Source organism: Macrobrachium nipponense, chromosome 1 (assembly GCF_015104395.2).
Source record: "Macrobrachium nipponense isolate FS-2020 chromosome 1, ASM1510439v2, whole genome shotgun sequence".
Lineage (NCBI taxonomy): Eukaryota > Metazoa > Arthropoda > Malacostraca > Decapoda > Palaemonidae > Macrobrachium > Macrobrachium nipponense.
In genome coordinates this window covers 180,879,606-180,900,530 of record NC_087200.1, presented here as the reverse complement: position 1 = coordinate 180,900,530, position 20,925 = coordinate 180,879,606, and the positions used below count along the sequence as shown (strand labels likewise).

General features: G+C 36.5%; 1 protein-coding gene and 1 pseudogene across 2 annotated transcripts in view; both read right to left on the bottom strand.

Moving 5' to 3' along the window:
- The window catches only part of LOC135219885 (very long chain fatty acid elongase 7-like), a 185,431-nt gene that overhangs the window by 130,116 nt on the left and 34,390 nt on the right, over positions 1-20,925 (bottom strand). The gene's annotated exons all lie outside the window — the stretch shown is intronic.
- On the bottom strand, positions 1,765-8,550 carry LOC135220065 (very long chain fatty acid elongase 7-like; annotated as a pseudogene).

Here is a 20,925-nt window from a genome sequence, read left to right as displayed (position 1 = left end):
CGTAACTATTTTACAGACTGGGATGCAGTGTTATCATGCGAAAAACACCACAGACGGATGGAAAAAACAGAGTATATATAGATGGACGCATGAACAAAATTAAACTAAAATAACAACAATCACATTTCGTCCTACTCACCGTACAGTTCACAAACTCAAAATCTTCCCGGCTAGAAGGGTAAGTTCGGCGGACTTACAGGACGAATGTGTAGACTTTTCGAACTTCACAAAGACATAAAAAAGCGGCTACGCGAATCTTTGGTAAATATAAGATACGTCATCTGAAAGTTATTAAGTTTGATGACAAATTGACTGACAAAACATGCGCTTGTTGAAAGTCCACCAGATCTTTGATGTGCAGGTCTAAATAATATCAGCATTACTTTAGAAAAATGTGAATGCTATATTCTGAGTTTGTTTATTAGAACGCATTTGACAGTGTCTTCTTCTTTTCAGACCAATCCCTTCTTGGAATTTAACCAAATTCAAAGACGGTCCCAAGCCCGGAGAAACAGGGAAGGTTTGGAGTCAGGAAGGGTATCAGTCCTTGAAATATCTCTCAAACCAGTTATGTAATCAGCTCTTCAGGCAGAAACAGGTGGACGAATCTGGCAGTGTCACGCAAGAATCTTTTTAATCTTTGGCCAGTCTATCCGAAAGAGACGTTATTAATGTTTAATTGTTTGACTGAGAGGTAACTGAGTGCAACCAGCTTATGTTCCTTTCGACTAACTCCAGCAAAGGTTCTTTTAATTGACTGTAAATCCGCTATTCTTACATTGATCACTCTTGGGATTTTAAATAGTTAGCTAGCTAACTGTCCTCACTCTTCTTTCACCCATCTTACCTATCAGCTAAAAAAAGAAAAAAAATAGCTGCAATTCTATTTGCCATATCTTCTTTCATCTTGCTGCTTGATTCTTACACTTCTGTCATGTGATTCACAGGTACTATATAGCCCCAATTGTTAAGTATCTTTAAGGTTTACAAACCATTTAAGTAAAATCTCCTTCAGATGCAACGTATGAATTTATTTAGATTGACATTGCTTTATTATTGAAATATTACACAATTTACAGACCACTGCATATTTGCATGTTAAAAATATAACGTGCAGATATACTCATATTAGCATTGCTTTATTAACACACATGGCACTGCACAAAACAGCTGATGAAATCGAATTGATAATGAGAAGGCATTGCCAAAACATCTCATACACACGATAAGAAAACTAAGCAACTGATGAATGATAAGATGCCTTTATAATTGAAATATAAATTCTATCTCACGTCAATGTTTGATACTTGATGGTCAAACTAATCAAATGCGCAGGCTTAGACTACAATCTAAAAGCCAAAGATCCTGTTCTCTGCTTTGAAAGAAAGCAGACCTCTGTACTGGACTCATGGTTAGCAGAGAACGGAGCGAATTATTTGTAGTGAAACAACATAAATTCTGTAGTAATTGGTTCACCCTTATAATATACACACACGCTGACGGAAATTATGTATTATGTAAGCGGTTATGTACAGTATGGACGTACATAGCCTGATAACCCTTTGTCTTTAGATACTTGTTTCACATTGTACGTAATAGCTCATAATTCGATTTCTCATATCTCTCCGATCGAGTAATACAAGATTTTTATTTCGTTTTTTAAAAACAAACATACGTTTTCAACAGGACCGAATATACCTTTGTATAACCGATAGTTATAAACGACAACAGCCACAGTTTAACACAGCGACTAAATGCCCCAGATCAAGAAACGGTCTCCACGGTTGATCTCCTGCGCAGGGTGTCATCTAGTGGAGGAGGCTCGTTGACGCCGCAGGTAGTAGTAGATCCGACGCTTCCCTTCCTAATGGCGCCTGTCTGAGGACTCGGGTCCTGGGGAACAGCTTCGCGGGTTCTGTAAACGTTCGGCGACTGGCTCTGGGAGACTCGAGTGGAGCTTGCACATCTGAAAAGTGGGGGAAAGGTTGGCGCGGAAAAAAAAAATGTTATAGTAGATAATAGGAAATGCAATAGAGGATAAATTAATAAATATGAAAATATATATAAATTATTAAGACAAAACATACACTTTCGACCGAACTTTTGAGGTTCAGCATAGGGGTATCCTACCTCGAAAGGAAGCCCCTTTTTTCTGGTAGGCACTGATGTAGTAGTCCGTGAAGAGGATCTGGAAGACGAAGGCCAATGCTCCCACCCAGCTGGGTGATCTCGTGGGGCACGTTGCAGTCCAGGAAGATCACGGGCTTCGTGGAAACGCAAAGGTAATCAATGAAACCACCAATAAGAATCCACGGAGGATAAACTGTAAGGCTCTATTGGTTGTTATTCATGATTTCTTTCTCTGGTTTTATTTGTCACCAACGGGTGGAGAATTGCTTTATCTTTTCCCTTATTACTGGAAGTGTACTTTTCGTCCTTTTGTAACATAACTAAAGCTGCTGTTATTTCAATTTATCGTAAATGGAAGGTGAATAAAACGTTATAATGATAAGAGTTACACTGTAACTTCTGCAAGTCTCCAACGTTTCATTTTTATTTATGTTTATTCATTTGCTTGTTTGGCATCATAGTGGACAATTCCATTATCTCCTTACCATACTGTTTGGTGTTTTACTTTTCGTCGGTTTTCTGTTATTATCGAAAGTTTTTATTTTGATTTTATTGTAAATGGAATGCAAAAATAAATCGTTTTGGTACTGAAATAGTATGACGTAAGATTCGTTACAGCTTTTCAGTTTTGTTAAATTTACATATTACGTGATAAACGCAGCAATACAGAAACTGTAGTGCTTCAAGTATGACAACATTAGCTATTGACATATACGAAAAAATGACAGCAAGAAAGGTATGGAAAAAAGCTAAAACAACTTTCAATGAAGACTTTAGAAGGAAATCGACGGAAACTCACCACAAAGGAGTGCAGGAACATGGCGACGAACTGCACCATCTGAACTGTGGTGATGTACTTCTTCCACCAGAGATAAGGGCGGATTCGTGGGCCCATGGCTGCCAGGAGGTAGTACGAATACATGACGACGTGCACGAAGGAGTTCAAGAAGCCCATGAAGGTAGTGTGGCCACCTGGGATGAAAAAGGAAAATATTTTGGAGGAGAGAAATGCGCTACCCTCCTGGGTATGTTTGCCTATGAGTGAAGATTCGCGAATAATGAACAATACTTTGTTTATTTTGTGGGCATTTGAAGACAAATCAGTTTCATTAAATAGTTTTTTTCGAAAATATCAGTACGGAGTCAATAAACCTAGATGTTGTGACGCCAGTATAGGTGACCATAAATCAATCATTCAATAGTTTTGTCTGTTTGTTTGTTTCTGTTTGTTTTTTTTTTTTTTTTTTTTTTTACGTTGCATGGATTCCAACCATTGGTTATTCAGCAACGGGACCAACGGCTTTACGTGACTCCCGAACCACGTCGAGAGTGAACTATCCACCAGAAATACACATTTTTTCACACCTCAATGGAATGCCCGAGAATCGAACTCGCGGCCACCGCGGTGGCAGGCCAAGACCATACCGATCACGCCACTGAGGTGCTTTAATCATTCATTGTTGTCTCTAAGCGACAAAGGTGTGTTTTCAGCACAGTCTGTAATTCAGGTAGACCAATTATTGTTCTAACATTATTGCATTTTGTGTTGGGCTGTCAGTTAATTGATTACCAATATTTTCACTTGCGTTTTTTTTTTTTTCCAGTAAATCTTCCAGTGCTTCATTTTCACCAGACAGTGTTTTCCAGCGATCTGACATTCCAGAACCGGGAATTGTAACCTACCAGGCTGGTATCGAAGCCCAAACCAAGTGCTGACGGGCATCAGAGCGTGGTGACTGACGTGAAGGAGTGAGATGTGGTCGTACTTTTTGTGCACCACGAAGATATCTGAAGAAAAAAATGGACTTTTACTTATTTATTATTTTAGTTTTTCTTTAGATAGCTATGTCTTCACAGCTGCTAAGGTCATCTGTGCAGGGTATATTTAATTCTTTATATTGTGATCAATAGTGTATATATATATATATATATATATATATATATATAGATATATATATATCCTATTTAGCCTTTTTGAACAGACACAAGTATACCATTATACAGACCAAAAATAATGGAACTTGATTATTTGTATTAGTTTTAATTTGAAGGTAATCTAATCAAACGATGCAAAAAAACATTAAAATGACAATTTGGAAAGCCCAAAGCCAAATGAATTAAATACACACACATAAACGTCTAGAATATATATATATATATATATATATATATATATATATATATATATATATATATATATATGTTGTGTGTGTGTGTGTGTGTGTGTGTGTGTGTGTGTGTGTATTATTTGAGTAACTATTTTAAAAAGACTTACTCTATATCATAGCTCAATTGTCAGTGACCCCAGTATTACCTTAATTACCTTCTAAAGTAAATCCAAGGCTATAATTATTTTACAGGGACCCTCGTTAGTAGAAACGACTAGATGAATTTTTTTCAAACAATTACATTTTTTCGAAAATGTCAAGTTCAAATGTTCACACCAGCGTCTTTCTCCTTTAAACACCTGCCCACACTTGCAGTGCGCCCTGGGGGGAGGTCACGTGCTGGCATTAAAGGCCAGTTTATCCTAAGCCAAATCACTTTACGCACGGAATCATTTTTCAAGATTAATCTTTATACTTACGGTGTCGATGAAGTCGACTATTTTGGATATGTAGTACCAGTACGACACGTGCAAGAACTGGAATGAGAGAAAAAGAAAAATAAAAAAATATTGTCAAAAGAAAAAAAATGACATTTTCATTATTCCTCAGCAGCAAGTACTTTATTTTTCATTTTTACCTTCGTACTTAGGAGCAGCTTCGCTCTCTCTCTCTCTCTCTCTTTCTCTCTCTCTCTGTCTGTCTGTCGTCTGTCTCTCTCTCTCTCTGTCTCTGTCTCTGTCTCTCTCTGTCTCTCTCTCTCTATACACGCACACACACACACACATATATATATATATGTGTGTGTGTGTGTAAACTTTGTTAAATATATACACATGTATAAATATACATATATATGGATATATATATATATATATATATATATATATATATATATATATATATATATATATATATATATAGTGATACAAGGCACAGGGAACTACTCCAAGCGACTAATCAGAGGAAGACGGACGAAAAACCACACATCACTAGGCTGTCTTTTTTTATTATTTTGCCGACGTTTCGTAATTGTTTACAGAATTACATCTTCTGGGCTGCACATAAGAAAAAGATAAAAACATAAAAAAGTTAAAAGTATAGTCTAAAAGTTCATTTAAAATACATTAGAGTAAAAATGAAATCGATAAAAATAAAAACAACCAACCTAGAGGTGAGACAGCAAGGAACTAAATGGAAGCAAACCACCACAGTAAGAACTTATGCTAAATACAATTGACTCGCAGAAGTATGGGTGTTTAATGATGGTACGAGTTGTTTTATAAACACGACTCAAGGATTGTTAACTCTGTTGTTTTGGTAGTATGGCCGATTACACTGAAATCTTTGTTGTCAATGTAGGTTTTACATTGTTTTGCATGGTTCCTGATATTGGAGTGCTCTGGGTTGAGATTCTGCTCCCCGTGCGGAAACTAATTCCCCGAAACGTCGGCAAAATAATAAAAAAGACAGCCTAGTGATGTGTGGTTTTCGTCCGTCTTCCTCTGATTATATATATATATATATATATATATATATATATATATATATATATATATATATATATATATATATATATACACATAGTGAATATATGTATATGTGTATTTTCATTTCATTTTAGTGGAAAACATAACATAGACACTTATCTAATTATACTCGCCCACTCAATTTTGCAATAATAATTAAATGATTTAACCACTGACGTTTATACAAATGAGTAAAACAAAACCTCCAATATAATAACTTAGATTTCACGATAAACATTTTCCCCGGACGAAAAGCGATGATGTCATCGAAACGCATTATTTTCTCTTACAAAAAACGAGAAGAAAAACTTGTTAGCAAATAACGAAAAAACTTTCACAAAAAATAACCTTGAATTTGACCAAGGTGACTAGAAAATGCCGCTGTTACGTTACTCGAGATCCCTGACCTCCTTGGGAAATATGTATGTGTATATATAATATATATATATATATATATATATATATATATATATATATATATGATGTGTGTGTGTGTGTGTGTATATATATATATATATATATATATATATATATATATATATATATATATATATATATATATATATATATATATATATATATATATATATATATTTGTGTATGTGTAGAATTTTATCGTCTTTTGTTTGTGATTCTTCAATTACCTTCTTCAGGATTAAATAAATGCCTTACGAAGCAAATTATTTTCTTTCCCAAGGCCTATTTTTATCATTATTTTTTAAATTCCTAGTAAATGATATCATCGTTTAATACACTCTCCCTAATGCTCATTCATAAATGCATTCAAGGGAGCTTGGCTACTCTGGAAAACAAGATCATCATATTCGTGAATTGATCAGTTCCAAAAAAAAAAAATGGAAAATGAAAAAAAAAGATGTCTTATTACCCTCATGGAACATTCGTTAATACTATGTCGACTTTTCTGGAAAATAGCCCCTAGCCTTCTATTGTATCTTAAAGCCTCTCCTTTCTAATATCATTTATAAATTCACGATCCTTCTCATTTTTAAGATCCACTCTCTTCTCTCTCTCTCTCTCTCAGTAAGACAAAGATCTCTGCCTTTTATTTTCTCTCGCCTCTCTCCCCATACAAACCAACTTGAAAGAATCAACCACCATTTCCCTTTATATTCTCTCTTCCCTACTTCCCTCACACTTCATTCCCTACTTTCCTCATGCTTTCTTCCCTACTTTCCTCACACTTTCTTCCCCACTCTCCTCATGCTTTCTTCCCTACTTTCCTCATACTTTCTTTCCTACCTTCCTCATGCTTTTTTCCCTACTTTCCTCATACTTTCTTCCCTACTTTCCCCACACTTTCTTCCATACTTTCTTCCATATTTTCCTCACGCTTTCTTCCATACTTTCTTCCCTACTTTCCTCATCAGCTGCTACAATTTCCTTTTTCATACGTGATCAGCATTGCAAGCGTCACTTGCTCAAAGACCGCTGGGTCACCAACCTTTTGTAATTTCAAGAATTCGTTTTACATATTATCATCTGATTCACAATGTTTGTAGAGGCTCCACTATCGCTCTAGCCTTGCTTGATCTGTGATTGCCTCCGTGTGATTATATGTATACTATATACGTTATATGTATACATTTAGCCAAGGTCGTCCGCCGTGTAAAACGGCGATAAGAACCCTGCAGTGTCAAGATTAAAGAGCAATAAGTAAGGAAAAACAAGGTATGATCCGAACCTCCAACTTACGCAGGGTCGCGTGTAAAATCTACAGTCAAAAAGAGCGTTGTTTCACCAACGAAAATTTAAGTAAATACGTTATATTCTATAGAAATAATTGTTTCTGCATCGTTTAATAATGCACACTATTTTTGTTATTTCATTCTAATGAATAAATCATAAAGATCCTATCCTAAAAATTTAACTGTATATTTCACTCAACGCGAAACACTTTTCTGACATTTTCAGGGTTTTCAATAGGGCTTTCCTACCACCCTTCAACAAGAAACAACAACAGTAAGACAAACAACATAAACAGCAACAACAAAAAGGTATTCAGTAGGCTTACTCCCTGAGTAAGAGATAACTGGATTAATGGTGGTGAAGCCTTACCCCAACGGCGGATTCTGATTGGCTGGAGAAGTTGCAAGGCTCGCAGAAGAGAGAGTATGTGGTCAACCATCCGTTGGCTGAGGCCTGAGGAAAAAAAATACTAGTTTAACCATACATGAGTACTTGGTAAACAGGAATGTAGGCATATGAAGAAAACATTGCCATTCACTAGAATTTCTTCTCTTTATTTTCAGCTGCTTGATGAAGGTTCCTATCTTCTGCAAACTAGAAAAGCTATTATGAAAAATGCTGAAATAAAAGAGAAAAAAAAATAATTTTAATTTTTATAGGTTTTTCGTCTATATGACGCCTTTCATATTCGAGTGGCATATCTCCATTACCTAACGAAAAACAGGTAAACGGTATCCTGACACGAAATCCTCAATTCCCTACACAAACAAAGAATCCTTTAAAACTTACCCCGAAGAAAATCCAAAGTTTAAAGACAACCTGGAAGGCATTGTAGATCATCATGGCTACCCTGAGACCCCTGAACTGGCTGTCTGTTCCTCATGTATTTTCGGCCCTAACCACGTGACGACGGCCAAGTACGCGAGACACATCGCCAGGGTTTAGCAGCATGACTTCGAGACGAGCCACGTCGCTTGTCTCGGGTCCTTGGGCAAATGGGGCGGGCAGCCCACCGACCATGTTGCCGTAGAAGTAACACATCGTGTGATGGCAGCTGCCCATCTTCCATTTGACTGCATGCTCTCTCAGTTTGCAGCTCTGCAAAGACAACTTCTGGTTTTATTTATTTATTTATATATTTTAGAATGACTTGCGATAGATGATTCTGCAGGAGAGAGGTTTCAGGATGTGCTGGTGTCAAGGAATGTGGTTATAACATAAAAAACGTGTTTTTTTTTTTTCTTCTTTTGCAAAGCTGATTCTGACTAGCATTTTGAACAGCATATTTAAAAACGAAGGCTTTTTTTTTTTCTTTTGTGGGGGGGTTTTTTTTGACAAATACCTTAAGAAGACAAACTGGAATGCCTTCATCCGGGTGCAAAGGATATGAGTAAATACACACACACACAACATCACACACACACACACACATATATATATATATAACATTCACATGTATATATAAAGACTTACAAAATCACGAGAATTGTTTATTCGGTTTCCCTAGGGACAACTTTCGTTTTTTTTTTTCTTTCTATACCGTCTTTGGACAAGGGAATGTTGACATTTCATACGTAGACACACACACATTTTATATATATATATATATATATATATATATATATATATATATATATATATATACATATACATATACAAAGTAAAGCCTGAGTGCCACGAAGATAATTACCATCTTTATGCGTCGGTGGCAGATTGGTGGGTTGTTCAGCAAGAGGCTGGAACTTCTTCAGATTAATCGCCTCGCTACTCTCAGGCTTATCCTGGGCCCCCATTCTGACCTGCAAAGAAATTGGTCATTCAGGGGAATAATTCACCTTTGATTACTTACAATACGTTACTTATCAAAGGCCAAGCGCTAGGACCTATGAGGCCATTTAGCGCTGAAACTGAAGGTAAGAAGGTTTAATAGGTGTACCAGGAGGTAGACCTCGCAATTGCACTGTGAATTAATTGTTAGGTGAGGTGTGAGTGAGAAGGAATGATTATGAAAGGTTGTACGGTAAAAGGAATGAAAGATGTTGCAGCCAGAGGCCGAAGGGACCCTACAAAGATCCTTAATAAGTAATGCCTACAGTGCACCGCGTGAGGTGCACTGGCGGCACTAAACCCGTACAAGGACTGAAGTATTATGCGGAGGTAATATAACCTTCAAGTGACCATAGAGGTCAAAGTTTTTGTGTGAATAATTCTAATTCATTTTATAAAGATTTTTTTAATAGTTAAAAAAAAACAGGAGGGGAATCACTAATAACAAAATAACTTACTAAGACTATTTAGTGAGAAATGTCAAAATGAATTGGAAAAAGGGAAAAAAATGCTGTCATGAATTCCTGTTTTTTTTTTTTTTTTTTTTTTTTTAGTTTCTCCTGAATGAATTCTATCCGTATAAATGTAGCGATAAAACTCCGTTTATGTACGTGATTAATTTCGACCACATTCATAAATTAAGCACTATTTTGTATGTAATGTCTATGCAATTACTACGATAACCTAAGCCTTATTTTGTATGTAATGTCTATGCAATTACTACGATAACCTAAGCCTTATTTTGTGAGTAATGGCCATGCAATTATTACGACAACCGCCTTCTTTCGAATATATCACGCGTGCTCATATGTATAACAGTGATCACTCATGTATTCGTGTAGATGTAACATGTATAGTAGCGAGAGAGAGAGAGAGAGAGTGAGAGAGAGAGAGAGAGGAGAGAGAGAAATGACCTACCTTTATTTATTTATTCTTAAGCAAATTGATTCAGTTTAGCGTGATGTTCAATACAAATGGTGCTGCTTGAAGTAGTTTTTTCATGCAAATTGCCTTTCATGTGCGTTTATCAAGTGTATATTTATTACTTGCAGGCAACGACGAATGTAAAAAACACACACACACACACACACAATAGATGAGAAAAATTCACGAAATGCCACATTCCCTCCCTCGAATCCTTTCAGACGATTTTTTTTTAATTACCTATTACTTTTTTCGTTGCCCTTGTGTTTTTTATGTGAAAAAAAAATCACGATCGGGACTGATTAATTTTTTTTTTTTTTCTGTGTATGACAGCAACATTTCGCTTATGACTTGATGCATTTTAATTACGCATAAACTTTTTTCTTGTCCTTGTGGTTTTTTTTATGTAGAAAAAACATATCACGATCGTGATGACTTTTTTTTGTTTTTTTCGCTTATAACTTGATGCTTTGATACTACGCCCTTGTGCGTCCAAGCTTCATTGAAAAACCCAGGTTACCTGGTCTATGCAACCTTAGGACGTGCCTTCAAGATTAAATAAATAAAAAGAAAAAAAAAGACATAATAGAGTAAACTAAGGAACCCGGCAGTTACGTGTGAATTTTAGCTCGAGGTTTCGAGATTCTATGAATATTCGTTTTGCTGCACTTGGAGAAGATATATATATATATATATATATATATATATATATATATATATATATATATATATATATATATGTGTGTGTGTGTGTGTGTGTGTGTGTGTGTGTGTGTGTGTGTGTGTGTGTGTGTGTGATTATTTTTCGTGAGATGTAAAAGCAAAGCTTTGATTTTTCCATCGTCCTTCTTTCTGTTTTCCTTCTTCGTCGCATTTGTGTCACGTTAAACCTATCCTGAAGTTGCAAAGGATCCAGATCTATATTTAATCATTTCACCTCTCCGTCACTCCTCCTCCTACAGCCGTAGGCCTATATGTTGTCTCACTCAGCCCTAAGCACAATAGTTGCTAAATTTTGGATCAATCCTTTTGTTTGAAACTGTAAACCTATCCTGAAGCTGCTAAGGATCCAGAAGATCTATATTTTCACCTCTCCGTCACTCCTCCTCTTGCAGCCGTAGCCCTATGTTGCCTCAGCATAAGGACAAAAGTTGCTTAGATTTTGGACTAATCCTTTTGTTCGGATACTGTAAACCTATCCTGAAGTTGCAAAGGATCCAGGGGATCTATAGTTTATCATTTCACCTCTCCGTTACTCCTCCTCCTACAGCCGTAGGCCTATGTGTTGTCTCACTCAGCCTAAGCACAATAGTTGCTAAAGTTTGGATCAATCTTTTCGTTAGAAAACCACACTGATGTGACAACTAAGTCTTTGGCAGAGGATTTCTGTTCTTTCGTGTGGGTAAGAGGAAAACCTGCATTCTCTTGTGCTTGTTACAAGGATTAGAAGTCTCAAAGGCTTATTAATCCATCCGAGGAGACATCGGTGTGCTCACTTATCTCTAGGAGCAGGTTCCACTGTACAGTCACAAGCGTTCTAATGGTTTTCCTCTAGCTTTCTTTTAAACTCTTCCACACTGTTGCTTTTATAAACGAGAGAGAGAGAGAGAGAGAGAGAGAGAGAGAGAGAGAGAGAGAGAGAGAGGCAACAACAAGAAATTGCAAATTATAATCATTACCTTTTTTGACGCCGTAAATGTGTCACGACTATCTCCGGTGCTTGGTGTTCCCAGAACTGGCAGTTTCTCACAACTGAGCACTGAGGGCTGAGCCACTTTCCGTGGCTTGGAGCCTGAGGTGGAGCCACTGTTCAAGAAACAGAGCAGAGACTGTCCGACCCTTTATATAAACACTTGAGGTTGACGATCTCGACGAGGACAAAAAAATCGATATAAAAAATGGCTGTAAAAAAACATTCCAATGTCCAGAAAAGAAATTGGCAGCTTATACGAGAACAAAGGGAAAACCCTGCAGCAGAGAGTGTATTATTCTCCCAGTTTTCTGTCATTTTTTCGTTATTATTTTTTTTCCACTGGAAACGGGGATGTCTCATTGGCTGAGCGATAGAGGGTGACCTGCCGGTTGCTTCCTATTGGTGGATAGAGAGCATGAGAAAATGTGATTAATGGGAAGTTCACATCAAAGTTTGCGCGCTGCTCGATTTTTTCCCTGAGAGCTGATGTTGTAAGTTGTGGAAAGTGGGACTCAGTTTTCTAAGCTGTTATCGATAAATTAGAATATAATTACAAAATATCAGCGATATAGAACTTTGCAAATCAGCAGGGTTTCAGTAGATTTTAATGAATCTAATACGTAAGGAAAAACTAATGAACGGGTGTACCAGTTTTACGTGAGAACTACATGCGAACTAGACCATGTCAGGTTTGCTAATAGCCCGTCGTGGTGTTTTCTTCTCTAATTTTGCAACGTGAGCTTTAGCTTGCTTTTTTTTATCTCTTTAACTTTTCTTTAGCAAACCTTTTGGTACAATTATGACGAATTGCTGTTTTTAATCTTCGTGTGCCAATGCAGCAGTTTGGCAGCACTGCTGAGTAGGCTGCCTCTTTCCCAGGTTCGTCCTTCGTACTACTACTAATTGTAGAACGATGACTACTCAATATACCTTTTATTTTCAATTTTTGTCTATTATTCTGGTTTCAGAATTCTATTTTAGCTTTGAAATAGCTTTTTTGCAGCAACTCCCGAACCCAGATCTGTATGGCAGGTAACATCATACCTTAGGAGTAAACACTTTTACGTTCAGGATCTGAGTTGGCGGTTCAGTAATGCTTAGCACTTTCTCTCTCTCTCTCTCTCTCTCTCTCTCTCTCTCTCATATCTCTCTCTCTCTCTCTCTCTCTGATATAGGATTAATGTGCCTACCAAATTTATCTAAACTTATTTGAAATATTGTCGTAAAAGCACAGGGGATTCTGCAGTTTGATTTCTGGTGTGGTAGAGCCAGAGCTTCTATAAGCCTACAGGAGCTTAATCCTTACATTCTCACTCCTACATAACAATTCGTATCTATATTTGTCCTTTAGGATGGTAGTGCCATCAATGCACTTCACGTGGTGCACCGTAAGCATTATTTAAGGTTCTTTACAGCGTCCCTTCGGCCCCTAGCTACATCCTTTGCTCAAAACTTTTAATCCAATTTCAAGTCCAATTCCTTATCTATATGCAGAGGTTTTCTGGACACTTCAAACACTGCTCGCAAAAATAACCACGCACGTTTGTAAAATCTTGTGTGGTTCCTCACTGGACGAGTGGATTGCAAAATCGCCTCTCGATTTGGTAGCCGAGTTCGTTCCACGTCTGCTGCCGATGCGGAAACATGAATTTATTTCTGGTGATTAAAAACTCATTTCTTTCCGATCTAATGTGGCGGGATCTCACAGTAAGCTGTAGGTCCCGTTGCTAAGTAACTAATTGTTTCCCAGCTACGTAAAATAAACAAAAATATAATCCTTCGGGCCATCAGGAGAGCTATTAATCAGATGAGTGGTCTGGTTCAAATGATATATACTTAACTTAGCAACAACGTAAACTTAATTTAGCAACAACGTAAAACAACGACATTAGTAATCGCTTTGAGCCGTCAGGCATGTTGCATAATTTTCATTTCCTGACCTAGAAAGCAATTTTGACAGATTATCTCTGTCCAAATATAGCATGAGGTCGAAAAGTTGAGAGATGTATCCATGTCTGAGAAATTGCATTGCTATGCAACAAACAACTTCCTTATTCCTTTTGCATAGTCTCTAGACCATTTTGTGTGTGTGTGTGTGTGTTCTGATTAACCGAAGATGTTTACCTTCGCAAGCTACATTCTGCTTGTGCCAAATTTATAGAAAGAGACAGACAAACAGACCGACAGAAACAGAGAGAACGCCAAAATAGTAGTTAATATTCACTACTATCACAATCAAGTTCACTTCACTTGCACAAAATGAATGAAATGAAATCATTTATTTTGTCAAATGATTCATTTCCCAGCCGTAAATAAAGTTAGAGTAATAGAGAATAACATAACGCACAATACGTTATATTTTGTGATGTAATTTTGGCAATCGTTATTTCTTATTCGCACAAGCATAATGTAGCGTGCGAAGGTAAACATATACAGGCTAATCAGTGTAAAAAACAAAAAAAAAAAAGTCTAGAAACTATGCCAAAGGAATAAGGAGTGTGTGTTGTATATCAATTGCAATTTCTCAGGCATGGACACCTCTCTTTTTCGACCTCATGCTATGTTTTAGACAGATAATCTGTCAAAATTACTTCAAGGTTTAGGAAGGCTCAGTGGCTAACTGACTTGCTATAATTAACCGTGGAGGTAAGAGGGGACTCCCCCTCTCTCAATATATATATATATATATATATATATATATATATATAATATATATATATTGAGAGAGAGAGAGTGAGCGCAAAATAATAGTTAATATTCATTATTAACATAATCAGGTTCACTTCACTTGCACAAAATAAAATCAAATTGAATAATTAATTTTGTCAGTAGAACCATTTAAAGATATATATATATATATATATTATATATATATATATATATATATATATATATATATATATATACAGAGAGAGAGAGAGAGAGGTCTCTCTCACCCTTATGCTTAATTAGTCACTCAGCTGTTCTCACGAAGCTGCTTGATGATGTCTTGGTCACATGTGTCTAACAAGCAGAAAACACGCGTTAAACATGGACTACTCTTCACGCTTCAGAAGAGAGAGAGAGAGAGAGAGAGAGAGAGATAGAAAAGCGTTTTAGAGGAAAGTATGTTTTTCATTTCTTTAATGGTTTTTTGTTATCAAAATTGCAGTCATTTTATAAGAATATACTGCTACTTCATGTGGTGAGAGAGAGAGAGAGAGAGAGAGAGAGAGAGAGAGAGAGAGAGAGAAAGTCTTTACTGAATAAAAGTGTACCACATTTTTTAAAGTGCAATGAAGACGTGTATGTATGATTCTTTTTCGCGGGGGGGGGTAGTCAGTATTCTATTCTTATAAAAATTGAATAATGTGTATTTTTATTTGTACTGAAAGTAGAAAAACTGTTTGCGATATATGACTGAATTTTTATGAAATTTCGCTCAGTATTAGAATAAAAAAATACCTGTTTTTTTTTTACCCATTTTATCTGAATATTCCTTCTTCAACCCTTTCTGCGATCCACTAAAGTCGACTCTCCACCAGGTATACTGATTTACCAATTTTGGGAAAAGTTAAGTGTTCTTATTTAGCGCTCAGAATAAAACGGCTGTAGATTTCTTCTATCAACCAGTTGAAAAAAGACTGAAGGTTATTAGTGTCCAGGTACCCAAACAATTCCGGGTATCTATTGTAGTAGACTCCACTGCCCCAAAATCTGCTTGTGACCCTGCCCTTTCTAATACCCGTTCTCGCTGGGGCATGGAGGGGAGAGACTCCCCAATTAACCTAAAAAAAAAAAAACTAGCCCCTTAGTTAAACAAACAAAATTGGGTCTCATTAACAACGAGAAACACGGCATTGCAACACGCATTCCTGAGCGCGCTTCTGCAATCATGCATTACGCAAGCACGCAGAGCGGCCGATGGTTTCAAGAGGAAGTTTTTGTGTTGAGAAATTCAAAAAATCTGGGATGTGATCTTTAAATGAATTTTTAATGTTATGTCTCTTTTGTAAGCGCCTTTTCACGGTTGAGGTTTGATTAAAAGTTGAATGGACGTTGTTATTTCTCAATATAAGAATTTTTTTATATGAGTTTTAAATCGAAGGTAATAATCATCATTTTTTTACTTTAAAAGTCTGATTTATTACTTCAGGTTCAGACGAGTGCGTTTGATAAAAAGGCCTATAATAAATCCGTATTTTTGATGAAATAAAAGGTTTTGGACGATGTATGTTACAAAATGTATCTATCATCCTTTTTCGAACGAGATATTTTAAAGGTTTAAAAATCAAACGACAGAAAAATAAGACACACAATGACCTTAAGTTTCCTGGAAGTTTATTGCATGAGTCCATTTTTTTATATATATAAAAAAAGAGAAAACGCTAAAAAAAATTAGACATTAAAACAACCCAAGATAATACAGTCATTTCTGGTTTTTAGTAGACGCTAGATTTGTTCGCAATGATAAATTCTGACTTTCGAATGCTGCTAGAAAAAATTATAAAAAAACCACACACACAAAAATCTTTAAAGTCGAAAATGGCGTGTCGTATTTGAGTCAATCTCGTGTAAGTTTTTCCTCTCCTCTATTCATATCTTTCATAATGATTCATTCATAACTTTACGGATGGAAAGACTAGGTGATGTAGTTGCCTTGGGCAGTGCTTGGGTAGGTAACCGCTTAATCTTTTGTTGGTCATCTGTGATGAGCTACGTAGACATGGCTAGCAACTCATCCCACTAAACACTGCTGGGAAACTTACGAAAGATCTTACGAGTCACAATAAGGCGTGAGAACCGAACAGAATGAGTAGCTTTCCGAGAACATAATACGGATAAAACCATGCGTAGTTTATGCTAATTTTCCACATGTAAATAACACAAGGTGTGATCCGACCTCCAGCTTACTCGGGGGACGCGTGCTAAAATCTATGGTCAAATAGAGGGTTGTTTCCCCAACGAATATTAAAATAAATGCGCTATATATTATGAGAAATAATTCTTCTGTACTGTTTAACATGAGCATTATTTATTTTTTTACATTTTCATTCTAATAAACAAATCATAAATAATGTATCCTAAAATCTCTGTATCTTTAACTCAACACAAAGCACCTTTTTCAGACCTGTTTAGGCTCTTACATAGAGCTGTCCTACCCCCCCCCCCACCCCCCCACCCCCAACAAGAACAACAACAGCAAGATCAACAACAATAAAGTGGTTTTAAGGCTTACTTCCGAGTAAGCTATAAGCTTTATCGTATTGGATTGTGCTTGACATAATGTATATAATACTTTCTGATATACTGCTTATTGTGTAGATACACAGACACACATTGAAGAAGTTTCAGAAACAAAACACTCCTGATATAAGGAAATTCACTTAGATAAAAAATAAAAAATATATAAGCGTCATCATGAAATGAGCTGTTCCCACTGGCCATTGATTTTCATCTACTGAAATTTTTTTTACTAGCTAGACAATGTTTTTTTATTTGACCTCCAAAGGCAAACTAAAAAAATTAATGAAAAAATTCATCAAAGCTGCGAAACTCCGGAAACAGTTTGTCGATGTTGTTCAAATTCTTGGGAATGATTTGAGGTTGTCTGGCGTTGTGGCTTTCAAATTTCCGTATGGTTTCCGAGTATTCCTTCGTTTGTTAATAAACTAATATGTCTTATCGGTTCTGCTTATTGCTTCGTTCGTTAATAACTAATAATATGTCTAATGGGTTCTGTGTAGTGCTTCGATCGTTAATAACTAATATGTCTTATGGATTCTGAGTAGTGCTTCGTTAGTTAATAACTAATATGTCTTATGGTTCTGTGTATTACTTCGTTTGTTAATAACTGATATGTCTCATGGATTATGAGTAGTGCTTCGTTGTTAATAACAAATATGTCTTATGGTTTTCTGTGTATTGCTTCGTTTGTTAATAACTAATATGTCTTACGGTGTCTGCGTATTGCTGCGTTCGTTAATAACTAATTCGGCTTTGCTGTGTTTATCGCGGTAATTAGCCTGTGATTTCTGTGTGTTTATCTCTTTAAATTATAATGGTTATTTTAATTAACATATTTATCGAGGCATTAGCTATGAAACAGGCCATTTATGCGGTTGATAGTTGCTATACGCACGAAAATCATATTTAATAATTACAATATTCACTTGAATAAATGGAAATATCTTATCTACCAAAAATATACTGGACAAGTTTTAATTTCCACTTTCGGGAATGTGTATTATCACAGGGTATTTTGATAATATAGTATGTGCAGATGGAAGAAAACTTTCTTCTTTTGCACATTTAAGTAAACAGTTAGTAGATCAAATAAACGTAGCAATACTGACGTCTTGTTAAAATAGTTGTAAGTCGGTAGAGCAAGTGTAGCCGCAGAACAGGGTAATAATTAAATGATAATTAAGCTAGCTGAACAAAAACGACATTATTACAACGCTAAAATGTTGGGAGCGGGGGACGGGAATCGATTTGTCTAAAGCCAAAGACAGGAATCTGTAACGAGGAACTATCTCGTGACACAGAAAGTTAGCAAGATTGTTTGTTTGTTTGTATAGTGTTTTTACGTTGCATAGAATTAATGGTTATTCAGCAACGGAACCAACGGCTTTACGTGACTTCCGAATCACGTCGAAAGCGAACTTCTATCACCAGAAATACACACCTCTCACACCTCAATGGAAAGCCGAGAATTGAACTCGCTGCACCGAGGTGGCAGGCCAAGACCAAACCGACCACGCGACTGAGACGCTAAGCAAGATTAGGATCTACTAAACAGTACCGTATGAAAATTACGTCTAATGCAGCTAGGGAGCGGAAGGATGCTGCAAAGAGCCTTAAGTACTGCCCACAGTGCATTGGTGGTGAGGTGCACTGACGGCACTAGCCCCCGTAGGGGGAAGGATGTTGAAATACTCGTACATATGGTTAAGATGACCTAGTATATATATATATATACACAGGAAAATCACTTCCCCACAGAGATAATACAACAACACAAATGGTCAGTTAGGTAAGGACAACAGAACTCAGCTATTTTCAACTATACAAATGAACATAACAATAGAATAAACTGGAATTTGTCACGTATAATTTATAGCAGCAACTGCCGGTACAAGAGTCAAATGATGGAATCGTCATAAATAAAAGCGATGCAGGTAGATCATCTCAAAAGAGCATGGGATTCAGATGTGATCGACAAGATATTCATTCAGCCAAAGCTTAAGAAGATTAAAGGAAGATTATCGTGGGGGTGACCTAAATTGGCATACCTGTGGATGGACCTCTCGGAATAAATACCACCTTGTCTGTAAACTTTTCTCATTCATCTACCTGAAGAGGGAGACAGCAGTCTCTGAAATAGAGTATTTTTCTTTCTATATTTTGGTGTTTTTATGGGCTCCTTTATAGATGGAATTATATATATATATACTATATATATATATTATATATATATATATATATATATATATATATATATACATACATATATATATATATGTAAAGACATAGGGTTTTGATTAATAATATATTGTTCGTGCATTCTCTGTAACCTGTGGAATGTGGAGGACAGGGCAGAGTAACGACCTGAGGGTAGCTGATCAATGAGTTTCTAGGGGATGGCGTGAGATAAAAGTGCTTAGTTCGTCGAGTCAATGTACGACAGTTTATGAACTCTTCCCAAAGTGCCTTTGTGAAACTAGATGCAGCTAGAACCGCGAGGCGCTAGCGAACTGTGTGTTCGTATGTGCGTGTGCGCCTCTTTCTGTTAAAAGCGTTCATACCCAAAACCTATGGGAGGGATTTTGACAGAGGGCTTCGAGTCATAGGCAAAGATGCCGTGGCATTCGCCGGGGGAGCTTTTTTGTGACAAAGTGTTTAGTGTCCGGTTGGGAAATGGGTAAGTGTTACCTTTACTTTAGCCAAAGGGGTGGCTTGTTGATATATGTAAGATGTTCCATTTTATTAACTTTGTCTTTAAACTTGTGTGTGTACTTACCAGAATGTGTTCTGTATCTTTGGCAGATGGTTTCTGGATTTCTGTGGGACAGAGTTCCCAGGGAAAGGTGTGACCTTTTGGGTGACTTGACAATGAGTTGTTTTAAGTTAGTCTGTAAGACTGGATTACTTAGTTAATCGACTTAATTTAGTTATTGTAAATAAACGTTATGTTATGATGCAACTCTCTCATTTTCATTACCTGTTAGAATGGAGAGAAAGAGGTGGAGAGAGAGAGAGAGAGAGAGAGCCTGTGTGTGGGGGTCTGCCTTCCGTTTCGTGTCCACGCTTACCGTATGAAATACATGGAGGTTTTCCCATGTAATAGTGGTGGCAGACGGTTAAAGAGGGGATATAAAAAGTTTTCTTGCTTTTCTATGCCTAGGAACGCCAATGTAGAGATGGTTGGCCAGTTAGGAAAATAAAAGGGGTAGAGAAAATGTCGTCCGTGGGATGGGGGGATGAGGGAAGAGTTTCTATTTAGGGTCATCAAATTTGCTCGTACCAGATTCTTAGGGTGGGAGTCGGGAGACAAGCAAACTCAGTCTAGTTGTAAGTGAGTGTGCTAGTGGTCATCTCACCGGTTTCGCTTTGTATTTGCCGACGAGATTGATACGCGTTTTACGAAGAAGAGAAATTTCCGAGTGCTTTTTCTCCCATTATGAGAGTGGTGCGTGTTAAACTATTGTTACAAAAAAGGAGTGGGTTTTGTTTAAATATTTCAGGGTTATGGGATTGGTTCAAGAGGTCAAAAACAATTTTTTCTATCCCCATAGTGAAGTGTTTTTTTTATTTGCACTGGTATAATAGACGTAGCATTCGTTCTTTGTTTAAAACATAGGAGTGTATTTTCTATGCATGGGAAACTGTGCTTAGAAATATATATATATGTAATATATATAATATATATATATATATATATATATATAATATAATATATATATATATATATATTATGTCTACATATATATATATATAATTATATATATGTAAATATAATATATGTATA